At 35.6% G+C, this 6,531-nt stretch overlaps 1 protein-coding gene and 1 pseudogene across 1 annotated transcript in view; one reads left to right on the top strand and one right to left on the bottom strand.

Moving 5' to 3' along the window:
• The window catches only part of FAM19A1 (family with sequence similarity 19 member A1, C-C motif chemokine like), a 529,496-nt gene that overhangs the window by 32,252 nt on the left and 490,713 nt on the right, over nucleotides 1–6,531 (bottom strand). The window lies entirely within an intron of this gene.
• On the top strand, nucleotides 311–429 carry LOC111738681 (annotated as a pseudogene).

Here is a 6,531-nt window from a genome sequence, read left to right as displayed (position 1 = left end):
TTAAAAACAGCAAGAGAAAAGTAGATAGTTACTTATAAGGGAACACCCATAAGACTGGCAGCTGATTTTTCAAAAGATGCCATGCAGGACAGAGGGCAAAAAACATTCAACAGGATGAAAACCCAGGATCTACAACAAAGAATAATTTATTCAGTAAAGCTATCATTTAGAGTTGAAGGACAGATAAAGATCTTTCCAGACAAAAATAAGATAAAGGAATTTATCAACACCAAGCCAGTATTACAGGAAATGTTGGAAAGACTTCTTTAAGAAGAAAAAACATGTATCAAAAACAGGAATAAAGAATGGTGTCTACGGCTATTCCACCCTGAACAAGCCTGATCCTGTCTGATCTCAGAAGCTAAGCAGAGTCAGATATGGTTAGTACTTGGATGGGAGACTGCCTAGGAAGATCAGATGTTGTAGGTGTAAAAAATAAAAAATAAGGAATTGTAAGCTGACAAGATCCTTGCAATCTGTGAGGTCACCTAAAAAACAAAACGAAACAAAAAAAAAGAATGGTAACAACTGCATTTCTATCAATAAGTACCTTAAATGGAAAAGAATTAAGTGTGCCAACCAAAAGAAAGAGTGGCTGAAAGGATAAGAAAACAAGACTCCTACATATGAAAAGGAAGAGGATGGAAAAAGATATTGCTTTGATGGACCTAGAAGGTATTTAAGTAAGACAGAGAGAGATAAACACTATATGATTTCGCTTATATGTGGAACTTAAGGAATAAAAAGAAAAAACTAATCAAAAACAGACTCACAAATATAGTGGACAATTTGGTGATGAACACATGGGCGGGGGGCTTGGGGGTTGGAAAAATGGGGTGAAGGGTTAAAGAAGTACATGTTAGTAGCTAATGGATGGTCACAGGGATGGGGAGCATAGCACAGAGAATGCAGTTAGCATTAATATGTTGGCTAGGTGGAGGGCCATGGGAGGGAGGGAGCAATTGGGGGGATCCTTTTATGAACTATATAGATGTATAACCAAAGTACTGTATACTTGAAATTAATTAAAATAAATAAATTTTAAAAATTATAAGTCCAATGAATATTAATCTGTATTTAACAAATAGTATTTAAAAAATTAAAAGCATATATATACATACATATATATGTATATATATACAAAATCATTCTTAATATTTAGAGTAAGAGATTCCTTTGAATCATTTTTCAGCATGAAAAACTTATATTTACCCAGCTCATGCCCTATTAATTCTATTCAATTAATTTAGGTTTTATTATTTTAATATAAAAAAAGATTACCTTATCTAGTGTATTTCCAACCAAGCCCTAGAAGATACAAGTTATTCGACTTGTCTGTGAGTAAAAATATATTAGAAACTTACTGAATTTTTGAAGATAATTATGTTAGTAACATTTATGGCAACTGCCTTTGCTAGTAGTATTAGTTTCACATTTGTTTTCATACCTTTAACTTCATCTTTAAATTCATCATATCAAGAAGACGAGCCTTATTTCCATATTTATTGCTTTCCAGATATTTATACTATATGTTTATTTAAAAAATAGCAATGGGTATAATTTTGAATGTGCAAAGCAAATGAAATATGATTGCAAAAGATCTAGTGAGTTTTTCCCTTTTGGGGTCAGGAAAATAGCTAGCAGAGTGGAGAAATTCATCTGCATTTGAGTCTTCTTTACAGACACTCTGGAAAACCAATACAATAGATACCTGACCCTCCTATTATTATTCTTCTGAATAAGCAAGAACAGACTTAAGTCAAAAGGTATAAAATCTTGAGATTTGTAATGAGCTGGTTCATATCAGGAAGAAAATTTCTAACTTATATTTACCAAAGAAGCCAAAAGATAGCCAAAGATATTTCTTTTCTTAACTCTTTGATAGAGTCCAATAAATCTGTCACCTTGAATTTTTATTTCCGTTTTATTTATTTTTCCCCTTTACTATGTCCAATGACAGTGGAAAGAATTGGGAATCAAAATTCTCTAGCGTAAGTTTGCACTCTTGTTAATTAACTGTCACCTGGTTTGACTTACTCAACTTTTTGAGTCTCAGTTTCTTTATTCTAAGAAGTACGTTAATTCTAAATTTTAGATGCAATATAAAATTTGTTAATATTTTATGGATAGTTATGAACATAGATGGCTAAGACTTATGCCCTGAGACATGTAGCTAAGAAATGTTATGTTGTACCCAGTCAACCACTGGTGGCTCTCTGGATTAGCAAGGATGCAAGCAGCTCTTCAAGAGACTGGAGGGTTAAATTGTGCTTCCTAAAGCTCAAGGTGGTATGACTGGGTCTGAATTCTCATTTAAGGAAACTCTACTTTCTGAGTGAAAGGAAAAATATCACAAAGGGCTATGTATATCTGTATTTCTGTATATAATTGTGTGTGTGTGTGTGTGTGTGTGTGTGTGTGTGTACTCAATCACTTTATTACCCGAAAGTCTATTAGTATCAGGCAAAGTGCTAAGCATTGGGAATGTGAAAATGGGAAAGGCACTGTTTGTTCTCCTTTGAGTTGCTCAGAGTCTAATTGGGGTGACAATCTAGCTAATGAGTAAATGTGGTTTAGTGTTATAAGTCCTATTGCAGATTTAGAAAGATTTCTATTAGGAGATAGTAAAGCAGAGCAAGAAAGGAAAGAGCATTGATGGCAGAGGACCAACCTTTGCATATGCCTAACATGAGAGGAAGCATGGAGCAAGGATATGAGGATAGATCATTTAGGGTCATATAAGCACAATCATGGCATTGAACTTTATTCTGAGATAATGGGCACTCAAAATTATATATAATGTAGGTCTTTCCCACCTTGAGTCCAGAAAGGGCATAAACTAGTTGTAAAAGCCCTCTGGAGCCGGGTGCCTCAACAAAATGGGTCCAGTTCCTTTCAGCCCCATTTTATTCTCTCTTTCAAGATCCTATTTCTTTTTGGTGTATCTTCCATCCTTTGCTTCCCATGTGGTGGTGTCCACATTCTGGGGACCTTCTTTTGCTTTTCCTTGTGTAGTTTTCTGTCATTTTCTGAAAGTGATTGAACCAAAACATTACTTTCATGTGTTGATAATGGCTGATAATGATTAGATGAATTACTCTTTCAAGGGGCGTTGGGTTTTAAAAACAATTAGGATTATAACAGTGATTTAAAAAGTCTCCCATTTTTCATGGTCTTTACTGGTCCTTACTCATAAGGATTTAAATCGAAATTCAGATAATACTTGGAATCTTTTTGTTGTTGTTGTTCACATAAAATTAGAAACATATTCATTTTGTCTTAATGATTGCTTAACCTAGTGGAAGAGTGGAATGTGGAATATCAGAAAACAGGGCTGCAATCCGGCCAGTGTCCTTCAATTAAATCCATAACTGCCTTTCCCTTTACCTCTGCGAAGGGCAGAATGAACATGAAATGAACTCTAACAAGGCTACATATACTGATGACACCTCACTGATTAACTTGTATCCTTTTTTTCCCCTGTGGGACCATACAACACAAACTTTCCCCAGGCTTCTTTGGTAATTTGTTTGTGACAATTAAACAAAAAAGTATATGTAAAACACCTAGCACTGCACCTGACACATAGCAAGTACTCAAGGAGTATAAATTCTCCTCTTTTATACATAGAGATTTCTAGTGCCACATCAATACCTAGAGATTCATGTGACAGTGATTAAGAGGTTTGATTCTTGGGTCAGAAAGACCAGAGTTGATTTTTGGTCTCACTGCTGATCCTCAAACACATCCACTGTACTCCCATCTTCAAGCCTCTGCTCTTGCACCTTTTGCTGCTTCTAATCTGTTATTCCATGCCTTTGCTTGACTAACTCTCTTATCTTCTAGTGTTTTCTCAACTCTCACTTGTTCCATGAGTTCTATTTGTATTATTTTATTTGATATTATTACTTACCTCCCTTTTTCCATCACTCTGGATCCAAAATAACCTACTCTATTTTTTAATAAATTTATAATTTCCAAATTTAATGTATATATTATTATCAGTCTTGTTTTTTGTTTTGTTTTGTTTTGTCTGATTACCCCCACGGGCATGCAGGCTTTTCAAGAGCATAAGTATTTTCTGTTTCATTCATGGATGGATCTCAGGTGTTTAAGTCTGTTGCTGGCACAGAGGAACAAAAATGTTCTTGAAAGCTATGAAAATTAAATGAGATAATGAAGAGCTTGACACCCAGTGAAAGCTCAAGAAATGTTATAAAAAATATAAAGGAAAACACAAGATATCTTTCTGGACAATTGAGATTTTTCCATGTTGTTATGGACTGAATGTTTGTGTTCCCCCAAATCCATAGGTTGAAGCCCTAACTCCCGGTATTGCTGTATTTTGAGTAAGTAATTAAGGATAACTAAGGTCAAAAGAGCGGGGGGCTATGATTTGATAGAATTAGTCTTTAAAAGAAGAGACACCAGAGAACTCACTATATCTCTCAAGAAGGAAGCCTTCCACAAGCCAAGAAGAGAGTCCTTACAAGAAATCAGAACTTTGATTTTGGACTTTCAGCCTCTAGAACTGTGAGAAAATAAATCTCTTTTGTTTAAGTTGCCCAGTCTGGGTATTTTGTTATAGCAGCATGTGCTGACAAATACATACATGTTTGGATATTTTTGCATATTTTGCAAAGAAGAGCTTGCTTCTGAATAAATATTACTTTGAAATAATATGATATCCTGTTTCTTGTGGGGTCAAACACTTTCTCATGACTTAGTTTACATAACTTCACCATCTCCCTATGCACTATAGAGGTCACACATTATTACCCTTATTGCCATTTTGCATGTGGAGAAATGGGCTCAGGAAGGTTAAGAGATTCATATAAGGTCACACAGTGAAATATGCTAGGAATCTGGGTGTCTAATCCGCAGCTGCATTTACCACACTACAATGCTTCACAAGGCCAAATGTACTCTTACTGAAAATATAACAATTTTAGACTCTAAAAATCTTGTGAGCTCCATAATCATTTAGTAAGACAATATCTGTTTCTCATTATAGATATTGTGTTTCTCACTATAGCTCAGCTGAATGGTAAGCATAGTTAAAGAGTACGATGAAGGGGAGAAGAGCTAAAAATTTCTAGCTGCTAGTTTCATCACACTTTTTTTACTCTGATCTGACTACCTGATAATCATAGATTATAACTTAAAAAAGAATACTGATCTCATTTTTCCATATAAATATTATTCCAACAGAACTTTTTTCTACTTTATCTCAGTAACACCAGTAGCAGGGATCTCTCCCCACACTCATCTCATCATTGTTCTCTATCAGCCTATGTTTGCTTTTGAGTGGATTGTCTGATCTTTAGTTCAATTTTAAAGTCCAGTGTGGGTTCTGTGGTAAGGTAAGTTAGGTAAGTTATGGTAAGGTAAGTGCAGACAAAAGATGATCAACAGTTCTAATCCAGTCACTGCCAGGGGCATAGTGTTTAGATCTCAAAGCTTTGTCTAGACCTGAGGAGAAAGAATACTGTGATTGATTATCAATATCTACCATGGACGAGAAGGGCAGAATGGCAACATAAACGCTGTGGTTTGCTATGCATAGCCTAGAATTTCAAATATCTAAAACCCTTCCCAGATCACAGGCCTCACACAAGGCCATAAAAAAACATCTTCTAGCCTAGGAAAAATTTAGAGTACTTTATTTCCATAAGAATACATATTTCTGATTCACTTGCAGTATGGCTGCTTTTGGGAATGATTCAAATGAAACGAATGAGTATATTTCAGTTATTTCAAAAGAGGATATTTTTAAGAACATTTCATCCGGCAAACTCACTGAGATAGGTCACTCTTAGATACTAAGTTAGAGCAACCTGAAAAATTAACTTACATGAAAAATATTTAAAAATATAACATTTTCTCATGTAAGAACAATTATTTCACCCTGAATTATTGGGCACTAATGAACTAATCAGGAACCAATCAGACAACTAAACACAGACCAAAGGAACTCAGTATTGCCCTAATTATGGCCACATAGGGTTTACTCCAGCTCTCAGATATTGGAAACTACCCTGGAGTGTAAATTGATAAAGCGTATTTGCTATATGTGTTGTGTGTGTGGAACACACCCTACGGTGGCTGCTAGTGATTCATGTTCTTATACAGTCCACTCTGCTTGAGTGTGGGCAGGACTTGTGACTTGGTTTGAAGAAATAGAACATGAAAAAAGGGATGGAGATGCTACTTCCAAGATTATGTTTCTTTATATAAGACTCCATCTTTGTAGATTGGAAAGAGAGAGGTTCTCCTGCTGGTCTTGAAGCAAAGCAACCATATTGTAAACTACCTATGGAGAGGGTTATGTGGTAGTGAATTACAAACAGCTTCTAGCACCTGCGAGTGGCTTCCATCTGGCATCCAGCAAGAAGCTAGTCTCTTGTCAGACAGCTGCAAGGAAATAAATTTTGCCAATAGCTTGAATAAGCTTGAGAGTGGATTCTTCCCCAGTCAGGCTTTCAGATAACACAGCCCACCTGGCACTTTGATTGCAGTCTGGTAAGGCAT

This window comes from Pteropus vampyrus, unplaced genomic scaffold (genome assembly GCF_000151845.1).
Source record: "Pteropus vampyrus isolate Shadow unplaced genomic scaffold, Pvam_2.0 Scaffold41, whole genome shotgun sequence".
Taxonomy (NCBI): domain Eukaryota; kingdom Metazoa; phylum Chordata; class Mammalia; order Chiroptera; family Pteropodidae; genus Pteropus; species Pteropus vampyrus.
Note: the sequence above shows the minus strand (reverse complement) of the source record. Positions and strands in the feature narration are given on the sequence as shown.